Raw genomic sequence first — 22,729 nt, 5'->3', positions numbered from 1 at the left:
TAGGAAAAAAGACTGTAAGCTCATTAGCAAGTTGGCTCCAAACCATGTCCACAGTAACGACAACAGAGCAATACCTAGCTCCATCTTTCCATTCCCGAAAGTTCCCCATGGGACTGGAGCCCACAGTCTTGTTTTATAACACGGGCAGAGAAGCTCACTGGGCTGTTTGAAGGTCACGGGGGTATCTAGTGATGGAAATGGGGCTCAGGTAAAGGGGTTGCTTGACTTGACAATACCTATACAAAGGAGATGGAAGTGTTCTATCACCATTGACCATCAAAAGTGGCCCATAAAATAATGGAATGGGTTAGACAAGTTCTGAGGATGAACTTCTAGGAGAACCTTACTCATTCCTGAGACAAAGGCCCAGAGACAGTATCTCCCCTTGTGCTGGGCATTCCTTCTATCCTGTACAGAGACGGAGCATGAGACCAGTGCACCAAGGAGGCAGAGCAGGAACCTAACTTTCCCCTACCTGACCCTGACCACATCAGAAGGCATCTTTGTACATGTCACTCCAGCAGGAACTGCTCTGTTACTTGCGACCAAAGCACCTTACATCATAGGACCTCAAAATACACGGTGACACCACGATACAGAGCTTCACCAGCTTGGAGCAGAAGCCAATGCTTCATTCACACCATTGGCCAGAATTTCAAAGGAGACAAATTATTTAATTTGGGGCAGCTAGACATTGCCCAAACAGCTCTTTGAAATGACGGTTAGATGCTAGGGACCGTTTTAGATGGAATTACAAAGAGCTTAACTTGGGAAATTTGCATTCAAACACAGATTTGAGAAAAAGCCTAGAGCATGCCACGTAATTGCTACCGACTATGTTCAGGGTTTAGTTAACTTCTGGGACACTGCACATCAAGGCCCGTGCAGTTACAGCCCATGGCTCTGTTTAGGAATTCCCCTGCTCCTCCTGAGTGTTTACAAAACTTTAATATATCTCCGTATTGGCTCAATAAAGCATTTTTTTTTTTCTGTTGAGATGGCATTGCCCATGCATATTTCTCCCACAGTAAGGAGACTAAGTTGCTTTAACAGTTCATTCTGGAAACTGTAAAGCTGATAAATTGTGTATAAACAGCTCAAAATTTCTTAGGAAATAAAACCACAAAGTCGAGGCTTTTGCCTCCACCTTCTAAACCACCCTTGCCTGTTCCGAGATTAAGGCGAAGGTGTGGGTTTCTTCTTTCAGTAAGCCCTCATCCCTCCTGCCCTTGACAGCTTAATTTCCTGTCCTCTTTGGGAGACAGACGGATGAATATTTAGTGTAGAACATGATTGTGATTAAGCTTCCAAATGTGTCTTCATCTGGATTCCAGCTGGCGTGGCATCTCAATTACTCCCCCACTTCCCTATGGAAGCTTCATATTGATGTAGTGAGCTTTCCATGATGGCACTGGATTAAAAATCTCCCCGGACTCTCCAATCTTCTAACCTCAATCAATTATCCCTTAATGAAAGGGAGAAAAAGGGTTTGTGCATACATATCATGACCTGATATGTCCTGCCAACAGGCACCAGGCTGTTGTTGATTCAGACTTGAAAGTGAGCTAAAAATCTCAGGCTTTCTTGCTTCTGCTCACCCCTCTGCAAAGCACGATTGGTGCATTAATATGAAGCTGGTAAACTCTGGAGCAAGTGGCGATTAATAGTTGTACTATTAATCAATATGAAAAGAAGGCTGCAAAAATGTCCAGCTGTTCCACAATTTCTTTATTGGACCAATAATCTCAAGTGTTACCCTCTGCTGTGTCTCCTATATTACATGCCTAAACTAGTAAAAGTGTACAGCACCATTCTATGAAGCTATTCTGCGTACCTAGAATATCCACTAATTTTTTTCTAAAACTTTATTTATTTACGTATGAGTGCTCTGTCTGCGTGCATGCCGGAGAGAGCTTCAGACCCCATGAGCCACCATGTGGTTGCTGCGAATTGAACTCAGAACCTCTGGAAGAGCATCCAGTGCTCTTAACCCACTGAGCCATCTCTCCAGACCCATCAATTATTTTTTTAGCAGCATTTCTTTTGAGAGGAGAGCATGACTAATTTACATGGCTCTTTCATTAATTTGCTCAAAGTTCCATTCAACAAACATTTACCGACGCTTAGGCAGTATGTTGAACCCTAGGCATAGATATGGCATTGTCTTTGCATTTCACGGATCTCAGTCTGGCCAGGGTACCAGACACACAGAGGGAAACACTGAGGATTGTCACTGCTGATGGAGCTGAGATCCATGGGACATTCACTTCCCTCATCTCGGGGGAAGGATTTCCAGAGCTTTCCTCCTTGTGCATCTCATTTACAGTTGCCTCAACACTTGGACCAGATCTTTTGACCATCATGTCTTTCCTCCTTCCTTCTCTGCCTCCCTCCCTTTCTTCTCTAAGACTGTTATATAAATATATGTCAGACACCCCTCAGTTCATTCACTTATGATGCAGTGTCAGGAAAGAAAAAGCAGGTTGAAGTTAATTTTCTAGTGTATTTCCCTTCCACACTTACAGATGACAGGTGTTCGGAGAGAGGATGCAGTCTGTGTGGGTGGGCACACAGGGAGTTGCTCCAGAAAACCAGACCATGCTTGCCAGCTAACCATGAAGTTAGCATCTTCCACGTCCCTTAGATGAGACTAGCCACCAGACTCAGAGGCCAAGAGAATGACAAAGAGTCCCCGGATCCCTTCCTGGTGATAAAGGGTGGTGCAAGACAAGCTATCAGTCTCAGCCCTCCTTAAAATAAAATCTCGGGTTTAAGAGAAGGCAGCTCTGTAGGAGTGAAGCTTGCTTCCTTCCACCTGCCTTCCTGAGGCCATGACACTGTGTACACTGCAGGTAAGGAAAATGGAAGCCCAAGAAAAAAACATTTGCTATGGAAGTAAGATTGTGTCTCGAGCTCACAAGTGTCTACCTGAGAATTCTCAAAAGTCCCCAGAATCACTTTTCCAGATTGTGACCCAAGGCAAAAAAATGGAGTGCCACAATTATTCTTTCATACAGAAGCACTTAAAACACATCACCCTGAATGTGTGTGTATGGGGGTGGGGTGGGGGGCCCCTGAGAAACCAGAAGATGCTGGGACAGTAGCCCAGAGCGCTAGGAACTCATGAAAAATTAATCCAGTCCTCAAAGTCGGCACTGGTTAAGGGCTGCTCTACATAACAAAAAGTTCTCCACTGCATTATTAAAAGCACGGCTTTGTACCGACCAATTAATTTCAAAGGATCCACTCTTTGCATTAAAAGTTATCAAAGACAGATGTCCTAGAAGGGCCCTCTCTATCAAATGTGGCACGTGTCTGCTCTCCCAGGGTTATAACTGAGATTCTTATCATGGTTTGAGCACTTTCCCTTGAATTTTAACCTAAATGTTGTGTGAGGTTTCAGTTAAATGCCCAAAGGAGGACAAGATTGGTGAAATCTGGGAATCAGTCTGCTGTCTCCTGGGAGTTAGTATTCCCTTCAGCTCAGGCCCTAGGATCCCAGTGGAATTTGCTGCTGCCTCTGCAATTTGTAATGAATATTTGCCAACCAGAAAAGCAAACAGGTATGCTCAAGCAGAGGCATAAGATGGGGGAGTGAGGGGTGGGGATGACAATCCTTAGTATTCCAAACAGGTATGCCCCATTTCAGGAAAAGCTGCTGTTCAAAAATAAGATAAAGGATATACAACAGTGATTGGTCCATTTACAAAAGAAGATTCACCATGAGGCTCCTGGAAAACCAGTTTCTTAGTTTAATTAATGTTTTTTTAAAGGTTTATGCATATTTTTTGATGAGTGTAAGTGTTTTGCCTGAATATATGTGTGTGCACCCCATGAATACCCAGTGCCCAAGAAGTCTAAGGAGGACCTTACATGCCTTGAAACTGAAGTTACAGAGAATTGTTAGCTGCCATGTGGATGCTGGGAACTGTGGCAGGGTCCTCCCCAAGAATAAGGGCATTAAACTACTGATTCATCTCTCAAACCTCTAGTTAACAAGTTTAATTATCTACAAAAAAATGAAATGAATGTTTAACTTGCAATGCATTTATTATTTAAGGGTTGATACACTGGCTGTGTCACTATTAATGGCTTCCTTCTCTTGAATGTGTGCTATCAATGCCATTATCCTCATTCTGACACTTCATAACCTCACTTTTTCAAATAGCTCCTGAAGCCTACCTCTTACAACCTCATGGCATGCTAGGCAAAGACTGGCTTGTCTGAAGTCAGCTACCCAGCACCACACAGAGATTCAAAGCCAAAGCTGAGCTGGCTTTGTGCTCCCTGGTTCCGGTCTTGTTAGAAATCAGGACTTGATGGTCATACTTACAGCCCCATTCATTTGAGCTAGCTGAGACACACAGTGGTTCCAACTTCCCAGAAAATTTTAAATTACAAAATATCTACAGGTTTACCCACAAAGTATGCACAATATATTGAGTGATTTTGCTTTTTTGCTGGCTATCCTTCAGGATTTAATTCAGTGATAAGAATAATTATAAACCACAGCCCCAGTGTATAAAAAAAATGGAAACATGCAACTAAAATTAATGAAAACACTTTATTCCCTTAAATTTGTTAAGCATAACTAGGTAACTTGCCTTTCAAATTCTCCTTTGGGGAAAGTCTACATAAGCTTAGGTTAAAGTGAAAGACCCTAACCCTTCAGGCTTACACCCCCAAGCCCCAGGAAATGAGAAACTAAAAATCTAGTTCCAAGGGCAAGCTGACTCAATCATTACTCAACCACCCCTGTAACAATGTAACAATGTAAAAAGATTTCTGTTAAGAGATGTGCTCAACTGTGACTGGGATAGTTGCAAGTGTTCCAGGAAGGACCACTGTGACCTTTGTGTAAACTCCACTCCCGCCCTGATACCCCCCTTGAGGTTTCAGAAAGAATGTACATGCGGACGTGACTGTACTCACTCTGTGATCAGACCATGATTTTGTGAAACGAAATTGTATGGGAATTGTAATCTTATGGCTTTTGTGGGTTTTTCCTTTAAAAGCACCCATGTGGCTACAGTAAGATGCGACTCTTACTCTCAGGACAAGAGTAGCCCGTCTGTACAGTCGCTTCAATAAAAACCTCGTGCTGTTGCATCAACTGGACTGGAGTCTGGGTTCTTGGGGCGCCCACTTGAGACCCTAGATTTTGGGGTCTATCAAAAGGATCAAGAGTAAAGAATAAACCTCTGTGAGACTGCCTTCTAATTTTAATTTCTTCCCAATGAGAGGTCTTTGTATCTTTCATTAACTCGTTGGTTTAAAAATAAAGAGAATCAAGGGACTTCAGGGGAAAGCAACGGATTTCTTCTCTTTTCTCTCTGTTCACCTCGGCAGGACGAGAACTGATTTGGGGGTGGGCAGCTATCCATGCCTCAGCAAATTCAGGCCTTCTCATTAGTACACATAGGAGCAAGGGACATCTGAATGTGTCCCTTGGGATTGGGATGGTGCACATCCTGTCCAAGCCATCCTTAAGGATGATACAAGCACAGCTGATACATCCTACTAAAAAACACTACTTCTTTTCCACCATAGGAAAAATCCTAGAGCCTAGATCTAAATCATCTCTCCCAAGTGAGAAAAATGAGGAGAGCTTAGACTGACCAAATCAATGACAGATGTGAACACGCAGCACTTCACACACACTAAAATGTCTATGCTCAAGGTTGAGGAGACAGTAACAAGTGTTGACAAGCATATGGAGACACTGGAACCCTCATATATTGCTGGTTTGAATGTCGATGGTGAGGTCACTGTGGAGAACAGTGTGGCAATTCCTCAAAGTTAAAAGAATTGCCTGTGACCCAGTAAATCCCACTCCTAGGTACATGTCCAAGGCAATGAAAACTACACATCCACAAAAAAATTATACGCAAATTTTCAAAGCAACAAATGCATAATAATTGAAGGGGATGAACAATTCAAATGCCTATTGACTGAAGAACAGACACATAAAATATGGTACATATAATGGCATACAAAGGAATGGAATACTGATGCTCCAACCCAGATGAACCTTGGAAACTCTTCACATACGCCGAAGAAGTCAGGCCCCAAAGGCCACAAATTACACAATGCTATTTACATGAAAAGCCAAAAAGCCCCCAAAGTAGGTTTGTGGTTGCCAGGGGTTGGGGAGAAGGATAAACGGGAAGAGGAGTTCTAATGGGTAGAAGGTTTCTTGGGGAAGTGACGGAGGCACTCTGGAATTAGACAGTGGTGACTGTTACACACAGTATATACCCCAAGGCACTGACTTTTGCGTGCATTTCAAGGCGGTGAACTGAATACTGTCTGTATTGTATCTCAAGAAAGGAAGGCAACTGAGAAAGAGAAACAGCAGGGGCTTGCTCAAAAGAGGAGCCTCAAGAGGCATGCTTCCCCAGGACCGACTCCAGGCCCTGACAGAGGACGGCGCTGGCTACTACAGTTGTACAGCGTCTACAGTTAGCTACCCACTGTCCCAGCTTAGGTCTAGAGAAGCTGCTTTCTGCCCTCCACATTGCAGGAGGTCATCTCCGTGGTGCACAGGCTTTTGGGGGGCAAGGCAGCCCCAGTGACGGACTCATGCTGAAGTTTCCAGTGGGTCTCAGCTAGTAGTCTCTTGGTAACTCTGTGTCTCTCTGTGTCTGTGTCTGTGTGTGTGTGTGTGTGTGTGTGTGTGTGTGTGTGTGTGTGTGTGTTGGGGGGCACTGTATCCACTGTAGTTGGATACACAAATGGTTCAAGAAAGGCTGATAGGAACACAGCGCATTTTGTGTCTAAAAACTTCGAGAACTCAGCAGCAGTGGGTGATTACAATGTAAAGGATTTCACAACATTTCCACACACACCCCTGAAACACCAGCACAGAGGATGTTTATACAGCCATGTACTTCATTGTGGCAAATAAACCTTGCTGTGACAGCAGAGTGGTATGGAAGAGGGTAGCTCCTGGCGGCTGGAATTTCAGGTAAGAATTAAACTCTAACTGAGCAAGCTGGGACCAGCCTCCTTTGCTCTTCCCAAGCTCCCTGGCTTTCCTTTACTCTGATAAAGTTCTCTCAGTTGGTGCTTCCCCTCGGCAGGAAAAGAGACTTCAATACACAGAGACAGTCAATGTCGCACCCATGCGGAGGAGACGTGGCTGAGACAAATGTCATTTACTTCCTTACAAATACTCATCTTTCAAGACCAATGTGCACATCGCCGCACCCTCCAGAGCACCAGTAAGTGCAAAGAAGAGATTTATTGACTGGAGTGCATGGGTGAGTAGGGACTGAGCGCTTACTGCATGCTTTGCTAAGGGCCATCCTAATTATCTGGCCTGAAAGGCATAGAGGTCCACAACAAGTGGCCTGCCTGAGGTAGAGCAGCTTGTAAACAGGGCACCCAGGGTTAGATCTCCTTGCAAGCTCTTACCTCCTCCAGGAGGCATTCCCTGCTGAATGAAGATGATGAACCAGAGGCCTCTATTTTTCTTCCCGTGAAACCTCACACTTGCTCCCAACTCAGCATCCACCAGCCCCAGCTTTATTCTCGCTTTCCATCAAGAAAGCTCTTGGATGCAACCTGATGGTGTTGCTCACTGCTCTCTCTCTCCAGGGACAGGACACAAACAGGACTTAATCTATTATTCAGTGCAGACATACTGAGTTAATGACTGGATTTATAGTCATAAAGTGACTGAAGTGAGTAGCAGGACTAAAGTAATGACTTACTTCATTAGTCAGAGTTACAAAGGCAGAATAGGGAAGACGGAGGATGAAGAGGATCTGTTGGGCAAGGTCGAGGCAAAGAGTTAAGAGGCAGTGCCTGAAGGGCATCAACCCTCTAGGTAGCCTATGTGTGCCCAGTTAGAGCGGGGAGAAGTGAAAGTGCCCAGAGGGACCACCACTAGCCAGGGATCACAAAGCAAATTAGGGGGCACTGGGGTCTGGCAGAGCAACATCTGTACTGCACATTGTGAGCGCCAGATGAAAGACATGCATAGAAAACCAAAGATCACAGTGCTATTTTTGCAGCAATGAAACATTCCTAAATCAATACAAGGAGGGAGGTGAGGTTCCCGGAATCAGACCCACTGCAGAAGAAACAGTGTTCTTCAACACTGTTTTAAAAGCCAGGGAGGAGCAGGTTAGTGAAAATAGACACAAGAGAGATCAACAACCTGTTTTGTACATCGGGAACTTCTCCAGACCCACCAGCTCTAGCTGACCTCGGAGCAGATCAGGACCTAGCAAAGGACTGCACACTTAGGGGCAGGAAGGAAGCCACCAGACAGTTGGAAGCCACTCTCGACCAGGCCCTCTCGGAGAACACACTCTCAGCATGGGAATCTGCTGGGCAGAAGGCAGCGGCGCCCCCAGCTTCTCATGGAGGAGGGCTCTCATCTTATCTCTCCATCTTTCTCAAGTGCTGAGCCCTGCTTTTGGAAATATTATGAACCCCATGTGTGTGAAATTGGAAACAAAAGTGATTTCTCAGAGATAAGTGTCTTAACCCTCCCAGTTCCTTGCCCTCCTCCAAACCCATTCTGCCCTGACCCTGACTCAGGCCTAAACTCCTTTTTGGCAGTGGAGGTTATAACCACACTGCCCCACCCACCATGGGCTTGCTTGACTCTGGTCCTTGCTGGGCGGGGGAGGGAGAGTACCTCAGCCAGAGTCAAGGCACACTAATTCTGGCATTTTTGCAAGTTACTTTACTTCTTTAAGAAGGATTCAAGTTGATTTGTAAATTAGAAAAATGTGAAGACATCAACAACACGCCCCCACATCCATGCATAGGTGAACAGTATGATCTCCCTATCTGGCTGTCCTGTAGGCTCACTCAACTCAACAGGTCCAAAATTGCACATCGCCTCCTCTAGGCACTCCTGAAGCCATTGCTCCTTCCTCTCGCCCTCCGTCCCTCAGACTGGTAAACAATCTCAGGCACCAGACTGCAGCCGCTGAGACCTCAGACACTCCTCCCTAGCCGTCTCTCCCCTCTGTCTCCCAGGCCTATTGATTTTTGCCACTGAAATGCCTTTTGGATCAAACGTGTGACCCCATCATTGCTATCCCATCTCCCGACACGGGCCCTTACTCTTCCATCCTTGAAAAATTTTGAACATTGATTTTAGGAGGTGCGTAGCTTTCATGTGGAGGGCAGTGCCTGACTTGCAGGAATTGGTTCTCTCCGACCATCCGGCTCTTGGGGGACTGTACTCGAGATATCAGATTTGGTGGCAAGTGCCTTGATGTCTGAGCCATCTTGCCAACTCTCATCTCACATCTTTACTGGAGAGTCTGTGTTTGGTAGTCCCCAGGGGCCTTCCCAGCTTCATGGTCATTTGTTTTGCCTTTCTGTCTCGTGTCCCTTCTTTCCAATGATATGATGGCGCCTTTAGCTGGGCAGGCTCAATCCTCCAGGACTGTGTTGCCATGGCCGTCTCTGGAGTGTGGAAGCTGGAGATTTAATTAGGGTGACCAGGCAGGTGCAACAATTAAAAAGGAGATTGATGTTCTCAAACCAGACACAACAGAATTTAGGCATCTCCATCACCATGGCTGTCCACCCAGCAGTTTTCTTAGTCTACAGACTCTTTCCACAGTGCTACTAAGTTCCCAAAATGGTGCAGATGTTTCAGTCTTTGGATATAAAATGCAACGTTGGGCTTGCGTGCCGAGTCAACATTATGCATTAATTTTTTTGCCTACCTAATAATAACTATGTTAAGGTATTACAGATACGGTGGCTCCTTCATCTCTGTGGGTAAGGTGGATTTTTTTATGGAAGGTTTCCTAGCCTGAAACGGGGAACCCAGATCCCTTGCCCCACTAACTCAACTGTCAAGAAAAATCATTAGAAATGTTCACTGCAAACTGAATTAAGTAAATTAGATAACCTTCTCAGGAAGGCCAGGAGCCCACGAGAGGCCACTGAAACTAGCATGGTGAGGCAGGCCATTTCCTATGTTACTCGAGACCTATGTCACACGAGCCCTTTGAGGCCAGAGGAAAACGTTCATAGTTGGAACAGAAATCCAACGGCTTCAATATACAAGGACAAAGTCAAAACACAAAGCTTTTAAATTTTCCTATAGACGACTGATACCCAAACTGTGACACAAGTGTTATATACTAGACTTGAAATGGCAAGAGATAGGGAGCTTACAAAAATGTAGAGTTCTCAGGGCTTTTACAGTTCCTGGGATGACCAGAGCAGGTAACAGAAATCAATCTAGAGGTTTATGGGCTCAGAAATGCCTTTCTTGACTTTTGTTCTCTTACGTTATTAGCCTCTCCTGGGTCATACCCTTCCCCACGCACCCCCCAAAAGTGATATAAATACAAAGGCCAATTGGCAACAGAAGTGGGGAACAGGCAAGGGTACCGTGAAATGCAGAGAGCATCGCAGGGCTTCCAAAGGCCAGACTGGCTGCATCCCATCTTCCCCAGCTTCTCTCCACACGGTCCAGTTCAGAGGCCCCCACACCCCACAGGATGCTGGGAAGGCTCTAATCGTCTGAAGATTTAGTGTAGTGGTAAGAAGAAGTGACATGAAGGCATATAAACTGGCATTTAGGGTTGACAAATGACGAGCAACACCCTTAAATCTGTTAGACATAAAGCTAAGTTTGGAAATGGAAAAAAAAGATACAATAAATGTATTGTAAAGTTCCCAGGGTCAGTTTGTGGTACTGTTTATATTTGTTGTTGTTGGCATTAACTGGACCATGAAATGTAGCCGTGAGTAAGTGATCTTTCTAAGGGAAGTGCCGGCCTTCCTGTATCAAGCTTAGCTGATGGCTTCCTGTAGAGTTGAGCTGTTGTTCACTTTGGGTTCCCTTCTCTTCCCCATTTTTTCCCTCTAAGTAAATGGGAAACCTCCACAAAGGAGATGAGGAAGAAGTGTATGTGAGGGAAGGGGTAACATTTTCTCTAACCTGCCAAGTAATGGCAGAGACCTACCATCAGGTGACCCAGAATTTGCTAGACCATCCTGATCAATGTCAACGTCATCTTTTCTTCTCAGTGTCCCAGTCGATCTAAAGGAAAGTCACACAGTGGCTGGGGATGCAATGTTTCCCTTGTGCACAAATGTACAAACTCCTTCTAGGCAGTGAGCACTGGGTTCTGTCTGTCCATGTATGTTGGTTGTTTGTCCAAATGGGGTCACATCTCACTTCTTATATTATCTATCCAGCCATCCAGCCATCCATTCATCCTCTCCCTGTATATTCTTTCTAACCAGTTCACCAAGCACAACAGTATTTCAGTGTTTCTTTACCACTACGGGATCTGTGCAGGGAGATCTGTTCATTCAACAGGCACCCACCCTGTGTCCCTGACATGCAAAACACTGTTGTCGGAATGAAGCAATCAGAGAATCAACATCATGCCTTTCTTTAAGAAATTTACAGTCGCCGGGCGGTGGTGGCGCATGCCTTTAATCCCAGCACTCGGGAGGCAGAGCCAGGCGGATCTCTGTGAGTTCGAGGCCAGCCTGGACTACCAAGTGAGTCCCAGGAAAGGCGCAAAGCTACACAGAGAAACCCTGTCTCGAAAAACCAAAAAAAAAAAAAAAAAAAAAAAAATTTACAGTCAAACAAATGCCAATTAACGTGAGGATTTATCTAACCACTGCCCCCCTTTGAACTGGATACTATGCAGTCCATTACGGTATTTCTGTTTTGTTTTTGGTAACCCCATAACACTATTTTTATTGCTCTGACTACCAATTGTAATGTGAGATTTTCTCTGTGACTAGGAAGAATGTACTGGAAAGGTAGCGATGGCATAGGTGTCACACCCAGATCACACCTACCCCTTTCAGAAGTTTCCATGCACCTGACACAAGGCACAGTCATCCCTGGCCTGTTTTGTTGACTTTATTTATTTATTTTTTTGATGTTGTCCATTTCGATTCAGCGTCATCCCAGGGCTCCGCTATCCTACTGAGTCTAGCTTCCTATCATCTCTTACTAGGTCTGGATTTATCTGAATGTGTTCTTGAGAAACTTGTCAAGATCTTCATTTGAATTTGAATTTAAAAAAGGAGAAACTGAAAGTTGGCTGTTTTCAGAAGTTCACGTCAACTTCTAAATGTGGTGACAGACATAATAAAAGTCGACCTCCAAGGGCCTTTCAGAATTAGAAAGGGAAAAAAAAATTCACACATTCAAGGGATCAATTCAGATGCACAAAATATATATAGAGGAACAAAAAGGAAAGAATAGAAAACCAACAGAATTAGTTGTAGTTTTTTTTTTTTTTTTTTAATGGCATTGAAAAAGTGCCTAGCCTCTCCGCTTCCCTAGCCGCCGCTGGCCTGCATATGAAAGAGTAAATGGCGCTCTGGGTGCGGCTTTTCAGTTCCCTGCTTAAGTTTCCCCCAGCCCAGGATAGACTCCAAGGAGGAAATGAATCTCCGTGGGGGTCCTGCCTCTGATTAGCTTTCACCTTCCACATGAGGTGTCAATCATGTTAATTGGAATCAATAGACAGCCATTCAGGGGCCTGGGATAATTAAGCAAGCCATAAAGAGTAGAACTGGAGCCCCCTTTAAAAATTAAAAGGGACCCCACTGTTTGCTAACATGCTAAGCCACCTTGGCCACCTAAGCCCTGGTCTGATTTAAACCCACTGATCAAAGAAGAGCTTCTGCTTACCCCATGGGAAAGGAGAAACTCCACCCTTCAGAAGGGATCGTCCATTACTTTCCTATGGGAATCTAAATTTAAGGGTGTTAGAGCCAGGCTGTTCTACAGAACCGGAAACGTCAGAGGGAGAGCGTGAGCAACTGTACACAACCAAGACTCTAGGCTCACACTCCCTGGTGTTGGAGTAGCCTACCTGCAGAATGCATCATCTGTGACCCCCTTTCTCCCCAGAGGGCAGAGCACAGCCAACTTCACAGGACCAGAAGGGAAGAAGAAACACTGACAGCAAATTACAATAACCGGACATCCCCAGCCCCTTCAAAAAGATGCCCCCGCCAGTGAGCGTCTTCACAGAAATTCATGTGCATTTTTATGTCCCCTTTAAAACTTGAAAGGGAGCCCACATACCCCGCCCGGTGTTTGCCTCAAGAAGGAGAGGGTTCCTTCACCCACATGGCAACATGAAAAGAAAATGAAATTCTGTCCCAAGGCTCATGAGGTTTTTTTTTTTTTCCCTTCTTCTTCCTTTTCCTGAGTCAATGAATGCCAGATGTTCTCACAAAACGTCTTCATATCTTCAGGACAGCCTGCGAGGTTTCTATTTATTATTGCTCAGAGGCCAAGAGGCCATAACAGATTTATAAGGCGACTGTGGTCATTCTTCGTATCTCCTATACTTAGGGATGAATGCGGCCAGCGTCAGAGACAGCTCTTCTTTCTATATAATTTACTTCCCTGGGGCCAATTAGCCAGGTCCGATCAAGAACAGAGGTGGTTACCCCCCTACACTCCCTCGGGCAGCACCAGACTTGCCAAGGCGGGCTAAGCCACACAGGCTTTCCAACTGTCAGAAGGAGGAGGGCTGAAACTGTCAAAAAGAACCAAGAGTGTGAGCATCAATAAAGACATCTGTCAACAACGTGTAACATGTGGAAGGTCACATGCTCCTTGGCCTTGGCCTTGATGAGGCCTCAGCCCAAATAAGCCATCTCACTTCCTGGTCTTCCCTGGCTGGACTGGGTTCTGAGTGGAAGGAGGGTGGACTTCCTTCCACACCACCTACGTTTCCTCTCAGACCACTGCTGAAACACAGTATCATCACCTCCGTCTGGTGCCTACAAATTCAATGGGTTCTTTCATGGTAGTGCTCCCTGCCACCCGCCACCTCCCCCCAACCCCTGCCATCCCATAGTAGCTTTGTTCTGTTTCAAAGCAAAGGCGGGTGCTGTGGAGAACCATGATACTACCCCCCACCCAGGTAAACATGTTGAAAGTCACCCATGCCCACGGGAGAGCAGCTTGCATTTGGTCTGGATATCAAAGCACCTTGGTAGTAAGTACAGGATGAGTCCTGTCTGAACAGCACCCCGTAAGATCAGTGCTGGGGGAGGCAGTGTTATACCTGCAGAGTAATTTCCACATCGTGTCTATGTTCTCCTGAAATTAGGTCTGCCACTGGAGCTGGCCACCCTTTTCTAAGGCTCCCATCCGAAGAAGCCTCTCTTTTAGCCCAGCTCTAGAATGAACGGAGGGTTCACAGATTGAGCTGGGAAGACGGGTTTCCCTCCTTTTCCTCCAAAAGGGAGACACCAGTTGTGTTTGAGTCTACTTTTGTTTGTTTGTTGACAAGGTCTATCTATGTATTTATCCCTGGCTGTCCTAGACCTCACTCTGTGTGTGTGTGTGTGTGTGTGTAGTGGGGGCACAGTAGGGTCCCAATAACCCTCTCAGGGACACACACACATACTCTCCAATGATCTGATTTCCTTTTAGTAGATCTTACAATCCCTTGCCACTAGGCCCCCTATTAAAGAATTAATCATCTCCCAGTAACTCTATAAGTTGGGCATCACTTCTTTCACAATTGGCCTTGTGGTGTGTGTGTGTGTGTGTGTGTGTGTGTGTGTGTGTGAGAGAGAGAGAGAGAGAGAGAGAGAGAGAGAGAGAGAGAGAGAGAGAGAGAATGGTCAATCAAGAACTTTGACAAGTGTATTAAACATAAGCCAAGTAGCACTGTATGTACTGTGGGCATAGATGTGAACACAAAAAAGTCTTTCCTTTCTGGAATCTTCCATTGTACATGGGCAGATGGATAATCAAATACATTTCAGAACAGAGTAAGATGACAATAACTGGCTAGAAAGGCCTCTCTGAGAAGGTGACACTTCAGATTAGACTAGCATAAGGTCAGAGGACACTTGGGTGGAGTCCGAACCATGGCACTGAGGTAGAAATACTTTGATCTTTTCAAGACAGTTGAAGAACACCAGGAGAGGCTGAGGCCATCAAGTGATAGAGGAAGTCAAAGAAGTAGGTAACAGCCCAAGTGTGGAGGGCTTCATCAGCCATAGCATGAAGTTGGAGTTGAGTCTGCAAATTACAGGAAATCAGTGAGACAGGCGTGGGCAGACAGGCATGGCCTGGGCTGGCTTGTCCTCAGACAGGATGGCAGAGGAACATAGTTAGAGTCTGGGAGGTCATTCTGGGAGTCTTCCTAAGTCCAGGTAGGTGCTGCAGAGGCTTGGAGGAGCCAGTGGAACGGGGCATTCGATCTTTTCAGATCTTTCCATGAGCACTGATTGGGTCTGACTGGGATCCAGAGCTCTGCTCTGGGCAGTTGGAGCCTTTTTTTTTCTTCCTTTTTCTTCCTTCGCTCTCTCCTTTCTCACTGGGGATTAACCACCCAGGTCCTCATGAATGCTAGGAACAGGCTGGCTCTTATCTCTGAGCCACAACCCTAGCCAAGCCTCACTTTTTCATAGACCCAGTGGGTGAGGACTGAGCTTGTGGATTATTGGCTGGGCAGGCTTCCCAGCAAAGAGATGGAGAGTCCAAAAGATTCCTCAATTACTATGCCAGTTTTCATCCCTTCTGCATCCCATTAAACATGTGTGTTTATCCATATTCACATCTCCACGTGATGTCTTCCCAAACCACCTTTGGAGAGGCTGGGCATAATTGATTTGTCCTTTCAACATGCGTTGTTAAATTGAGTGATTTTGACATCACATTGCCATCAATAGGGAGGTTTGACTTACAAACTATTTAGTGCATACAATGGATCATTGGCTACCTCCCAGACATTCATAGCTGGCAATCCCTTAAAAAAAAAAAAGAAGAAGAAGAAAGAAAAGGAAAGACGAAGCAAGGCTCCCAGTGACTTCAGCATTAGCTGCTGGCTTCCAGGATCTGTGCCTATTTGAGGCAGAATTCCTGCCGTTCCTGCAGTTGTGAATTTCATGGTTTCTACTTCATAATCACTTTAAGAGACAAGGGAGCAGATTGGTGGAGCTGATGGTGCCCCACGGCTGACTTCAGAGTCCTGGGGAGAAAAGGGGCACCCTAGCAGGAGAGGCGGCCTGGTGCCACAGAAGGAATGCCCTACCCAGAGTCAAAACACTGACCGATCTTCCTGGATGCCCGCTATTCCCCGACATACAAGCTGGATGACCTTGCTAAGTCTCTTACGCTCTCCAAGCCTCAGTTTTTTCCAGCTTGGAAAATAAAACACTATTTGCCTTATTTGGTCCCACAGTGACAAAAGAGAGCATGGAGTAAGTGAAATGGTATCAGGATTTTAAAAATAATTCATGATACACTTCCCCATTTTGGTAAGCAGGATTGCCCCTGTATGTCCTGTCTGCTGCAGAGACCACAGTGAGGTTCAATGGTCCACATGTAAAACCCGAGTAACCCACAGAGGCAGGAATGCTCACAAGTTTCTAGTAGAGCACATCGAAGGGGCCAGAGTAAAGCCTGTGGGGGTACCATGAGACTCCAAAGCAAGGCAGAGAGTATATCCCAAGGAGAAGCAGACCGGACCAAGCTATGGTTCCTGCAGAAAATGTTTCAGAGAACCCGTGGAATGTAGGTGGAGTCAGGTGCAGAAGTTGCTTGGGGAGGATAAATCTCTGATAAGGAGGTAAGTTCCACCTGCCATAACTGGCAGCCAATGAGAGAGAAGGGGCCAGGGCATGGAACTAAAGATGCTACTTCACCCTGGCCTTGGGCACTTTGTGGGTTTTTCCTCTATGCCTTCTCGGTTAGGAAAGCAAGAAGCTGCCTTGAAATACTCAGAATTCATCCCAAAGAGAATACGTAACTGGAAAGGAGACTAAGCAAAAAGAGATGCCTTTGTTTGAATGGGGAAGGTTTGGGTTTCTCTGTCCCTTCATTGGTATAGAGGGTGCCAAGATGAGACTGGTTATGGGACTAGCTGAGCACCCTCACTTTGTGTAAGGTGCAAACATGATCTGTTCTGCTGCACCAAATGGGACATGCATGACCGCAGGTGCTGGGGCTGTGTGTTCATGCAAAGGCTTTCTCTGAATATTCCCCCAAATATTTTCTGCCTATCAGAAGAGCTATCCATCAAATAACCTTTTCCCTGAGCCTTGTGAAACCTTGGTAAGAATGTGATGGGTCAAATACTGGTGGTACCTACGCATTCCCATTCCAGTCCCCTACCACTGTTCAAATTTTCTGAGCCTGCCTGCTTGCTTTGAAGGTGGTGCTTTGTCATACTAGGGAGAAGCCAGGAAGATTGGCTGGGTAATGCTGGCAAATGTGTTAGAAAGACACACTGTCTTAAAAGTGTGAAGGTCAAAGAGAAGCCACTCGTACCTTTGATGGACTATCTGGGAGATGCAGAGGAGGAGGAGACTGCTGCCTTGTGCATGAGATAAGAGAACTGAGACATGCAGCCGTGAGTCAGGAGCAGAGTCCGGCACTGGGAACTCAGAGGTACAGTTGGTTCTGAAGACTGAGCTGGCACCCCTGTGTCTGCAGCATCCCTCTGAAAGTCAGGCTGCAGTCCCGTATGAATGCTTCGCTGCGCTGGCACAGGCTGTGGGCAGTTTGGCTCTGTGAGGAAGGTGTTCATTTCTAATCCTGTTTCCTGTTTTGGATGTACTCTATGCAGAGATTTGGACAACAGGCTGAGACTAGAAGGTGGAGTAAGGTTCCTCGATCAGGAAAATGCTCCTCCCCAGGGAAAGACTTTCTGCTGCTCCAGTGGGCAGCGAAAGAAGAGCTCCCGGAATATGGCAGGCCACGAAGTCACTATCTCACACCAAACATGGTACAGAGGCCGCAGTGCTGTAACCAAGGGGAGTTCTCCCAGGGAGTCGAGAAGAGCTGGCAAGATGAAGGTTCTCGTCAGTCAGTCATGAGCCCCCAGAACTCTCATCGTCCTTGAGCTGGGGCCAGAGGAGCTGATCACAAGCTCATGACATCCTTGACCTTCTTGGTAAAGAGTCACTGTCAGAATCCTCCTGATGATGAGAAGGCTGCAATTTCTTGGGCATTCGACCGCAGAGAGTCTATGGAGCATACCATTTCATAAAGGTTCTTCCCTCTTCCCGGGAGCAAAGTCAGGCAGAGTGAGGCAGCTCACCCTTCACATGTACTTGAGAACAGGGATAAAGGGAGCCATGGTATTTATGCACTTCCTGCTGGACTAGACATCATATGAGGCATTCTGCAAGTGTTATCTGCTTAACGTTACAGCAGGCTGGTGGCCTTAGGGTCGCCACTCTTTGAGGGTGCCACGTCAGGTATTTAAGAAGCATTGCTGTACAGAGAAGCAAGAATTTGAATCCAGTGCTGTGTGTAGCTAAGCCCTTGTTCGCATCCACAGTTAAGACTGCAGAAGTCTCAAACATGTTTCCTTCAGCCCACAGATGCAATCAGTATGCCTAGTCCACATTACCATGTTTAATTAGTCTTCAACATTTGAAAGATATGAAATTTCACTTTTTCAAAAAAAATCTAAACTTCTGGCTGGATTTTTTTAAAAAGCCCTGAGCATTTCAACTCCACTTTATCACAGCGCCCACCAGGTGGACACTGAGGGGCAGCTGCCCCCCTCTACTGAGGGACCAATTCTCCATGGAGCAGGTGTGATCTGCATTCTTGTGCTCTCCTCCCAAAAAACATGTGTTGAAATTCTTATGTTTGAGGTGACAGCATGAGGAGGTAGAACTGAGCTTCATGATGTGATTAGAACCCTTATAAAGAGCCCAGACAGGGACTAGAGAGATGGCTCAGAGGTTAAGAGCACTCGTTGCTCTTCCAGAGGACCCAGGGGTTCAGTTCCCAACATCCACATTGGGCAGTTCATAACCACCTGCAAACTCTAGCTCCAAGAGATCTGATACCCTTTTCTGGTCCACATGGACCGTGCACACACGATGTACACATATAATAAATAAATCTTTAAAAAAAGTGTGTGTGTGTGTGTGTGTGTGTGTGTGTGTGCGCGCGTGCATGTGCATGAGTGCCTCTGTGTGAGTGTGTGTGTGTGTGTGTGTGTGTGTGTACGCTCGAGTGCCCAGAGAGCTGTCTCTTGCTTTCCACCACATAAATTCACATTAATAAGCTGACAGTCTTCAGCCTGGAATAGACCCTTACTAGAGCCTAACCATGTTGATCTGTCTAACCCATGGAGAGGGTTCTCTGTGTCTCCTGTTGCTTCTGCCCCCACCTCCTTGGAGAAAAGCTACAGCTGCTGCATGAATAGTATTTCTGCGTGTCTCCTGAGGAACTGTTTAAGCTTTCTTCCCGGCTTCAGATCTGTCAGACCACAACCCTGGTTCCTGCTCCTCCATGAGAGTTCACCTTGAGGCTCAGGTATGTGCAAAGAAGAGCTGTGGACCATAAGCTGAATGCCGTTCAGCGTGTGTGAGGTAGTGACGACCCTGTGTTCCAGTCCACTCAGAGCCAGGTTAGAAAGATGAATGACTGTCTGAACATCTCTGGGGGAAACACACCACCTTCCTTTCCTGCTTACACTAAATGGGAACTACAGTGCTGTCCAACTGCTGTGGGCCAGAGACACTAGGGCTCAAGACACTTTCTAAGTAACTCTCACCTCTCAGCGGTCCAGTTTTCTCAGGTGCCAAGTAACCAGATCTACCTCGTGGGGTTGCTGTGGGGTTCAGTGAGGTCATCTGCTAGCATGCTTCAAGGATCAACTTTCAGTAGATGTAAGCCACTCTTATTTCCCCATAAAGGTTTCCTTCCTGGCTCACTAAGGATTTTAAACCTCACCAGGGAAGAGAACGTTACTTCACAATGGTGGCACACACACGCACACACACACACACACACACACACACCCGCAGACTGATCCATTGTTCCAGGGAGAGAAATCTCTGGACCTATTACTTCCCATGTTCTAAAAGATGTTATGCATCAACCTGGAACTTGAGATGGGACCTGCTGAGGTCTGCTCACATCTTGGGTCTGCATTATTCTGCTCAATTCTTCTTTTAGTCAGAATGATAAATGCCATTGAACTTACGTGGAGGCTTACCAACCCCGCCCTTCGTGATCCACCAAGCACTAGTTTTGATTGTAGGCACAGTCTATTAGCCACACAAACTGAAGCTCTGTGGAGAGAGACATCCTCCTCACAGTGTCAGAGCTTCCACTCTGTCTCTAACTGACCTTCTTACAGAGTTTCACCCAGTCCCCACACAGGATGGCTCCGCTCCTGTCAACGAGTCTTTTACAATGTACACAGGATTCATCTGTGCTTGGCCAGGAAGACTTTGAAGTAACATCAGTGGGATTCTCCCAACACTAGGTCACCATTAATCTAAGGGCACGACTTATCCCTGAAGAAATATCCCTGCTCCCCTCAAACCGGGAGAGATAAGAACCTGATGAGTGAATCATTCCTTGCCCCCATGCATGCTCTCTGGACAGAAAAATGCCCAGACAAACAAAGGCCGTCCTTCTGCTTTGAGCAGGGTCTGAGTCTCTGTCATGCTGGAAAGAGTCCCATGCAGTTAATTTGACACATTGACCTGTGTGTGTGTGTGTGTGTGTGTGTGTGTGTGTGTGTGTGTGTGTGTGTAAACTTGCTCAAAATGAAAACTTTTCCAGCTAGATTTTGGAACAGACACTTGTTTGAACTGTGTTTTCGAGTGCACTTATTACTGCATTTGGTGTATTTGCTGGCCTTTCCCAAACTCAGATATAAAACCTGCACCAATTAGCGCTCAGTGACTGAAAAGGCCCACAGGAGAGGCCTCGGTCATGCTAAATGCCAGTCAGGCCCCATTACCAGCTGTGCACATAGGACTGGCCACTCCAGACGCAGAACCTTGACAATCACGTCTGCATTCTCGGGGGTCATTTGGGTCTGACTGCCTCGCCTTAGCTCCATCTCAGAAAGGAGGGAACACTGATCACTACCAGGAGCGGACAGCATCTTTTAGTAATCCCTCCCTCATCTGTCTTTATGTCTTCATTCCTTTTCATATCCCCGTTTCCTTATGGCTGACTGACGGAAAGGATAGGGACAATTTTCTCCGAACTGAGGCTCTCAAACACTGTGACATTCCAATAGTTTCTTGGATACTCTCCTCTGTCTTTATACCCTACCAGGGACTCCTTGCTCCAGGAGCCGGTCCACCTATGGCTACATTCGACTTCCTCCTTTGTGTGCCTGGGAAACAGGGAGATCGCAGTGAAAGTTTTATATGTGCAATGTGAACACCATAAATCAGGGCCCTGGCTGTATTTAAATCTGTGAAATGCAAAGGGAATTTAAATAACAAGTCAGCCACACAGGCAGGTGGCCCCCGAAGCTCCGGAATGTGCATCTCACGCTAACAGCTAGCAAGTTTATATTAAGGTACTAGAAGCAGTGAGCAGGAGGAGCAAAGGTGTTAACAATGATGGCAAAATATTTCTTTAAGGCTACATTTCCTCTATTTCCTCCCAACATAAATTCTGACAACGCAAATTCTGGAATCATCCACGAAATCATGTATCAGAGAGAGCTGCTTTTGATTTATGGAACGATTTGAAAAAGCAGTTCTTTATCCTGAGACAGCGTATTGGTTAATGTGATGCAGGGTAAATTATTTTCATAAGAGGAGAGCTTAAGTTACAAAACCAGCCCATTGCTAAGGCACACCTTTCATTCTGCTCGGTGTCACAAATGGCATTTGGTTACTGTCTCTTAATAAGCAGACACATCTTCATATATTTACCAGTCAAACTCAGCTCTTGGGACTCACCGTTGGCTTCCTGGAAGGACCCTTACTGAAGTGGGAAGGAGATTAGAGGAAAGAACTTTTGCCAGCCACATACTTCTTGGCTCTGAGAAACCATATCTTGACTCTTTGGGTGGCTGAAATGGAAACTTACTCTCTGCAGTTTAGTCCAATAATAGCAATCCTGGTCCCACTGGTGAAGGCCCCGTATGCAGCAGGCCCTATGGCATGGGAATATTTCTTGATGTGTGATCTCACTTGCTACACGAAAGAGAATCAGGATTTTCTCTTTATAAGGGAGATATAACAGAGGCTAGGAAGGTGAGTGCTCTGACTCCGGTCACATGGTTGGGAAGAGACCGAGACAAAGTTTGACCCATATCTTGCCAGATTTAAGAGGTTTTGATTCAACCGTTACTGTTCCTCATGCCTGCCTGCAGCTACAGCAGCCTGATCTATTCCCTCTTGAAACTCATGCCCCAGGAGAGGGAATTTCTTTCAATATTGATTCCACTCTAGGCATAGCAGCTAGGTTCTAGGGATATACTGGTGACAGACTGGGCACTGCACATAGATTTCCACAATGCCATAGCCTTAAGGCAGGGAAGGGAATTGTTCATTCTACCTCCTTGTGTGGTCATATATTGAGTACCCTAATAAACTTGCAGGAGGATCAGAGGACAGAGCCAGCCACCAGATTAGACATCGAGGTCAGGCAGTGATGGCATACACCCTTAATCCCAGCACTTGAGATCTCATGCTTTTGCTTGGGAAGCACACATGCCTTTAATCCCAGGAAGTGATGTCTGGGCAGAGAAAGGTATATAAGGCATGAGGAAACAGGAACTCACTCTCTTTAGACTGGGGATTTTGTAGAGGTAAGAACTAGTGGCTGGCTGTTCTGCTTCTGTGATCCCCAGGCAAGTTTATTAGGGTACACAATATATCACCACATTCTTGTTTTAGCAAAAGGGAAATAGAGCTTTTCAGGGTTTTCTCCAGCATTTGGTAAATTAGAACGCATCTATTTGCTTGGCTTGACATGTGAATTTTATCATTTGTGGTTACCACTTCACTT

The 22,729-nt window shown here is 45.9% G+C and overlaps 1 protein-coding gene across 1 annotated transcript in view; it reads right to left on the bottom strand.

Moving 5' to 3' along the window:
* The window catches only part of LOC131916537 (slit homolog 3 protein-like), a 562,664-nt gene that overhangs the window by 313,421 nt on the left and 226,514 nt on the right, over window positions 1-22,729 (bottom strand). The gene's annotated exons all lie outside the window — the stretch shown is intronic.

This window comes from Peromyscus eremicus, chromosome 8a (genome assembly GCF_949786415.1).
Source record: "Peromyscus eremicus chromosome 8a, PerEre_H2_v1, whole genome shotgun sequence".
Lineage (NCBI taxonomy): Eukaryota > Metazoa > Chordata > Mammalia > Rodentia > Cricetidae > Peromyscus > Peromyscus eremicus.
The sequence above is the reverse complement of the archived record's forward strand: the minus strand, read 5'-3'. Positions and strand labels throughout refer to the sequence as shown.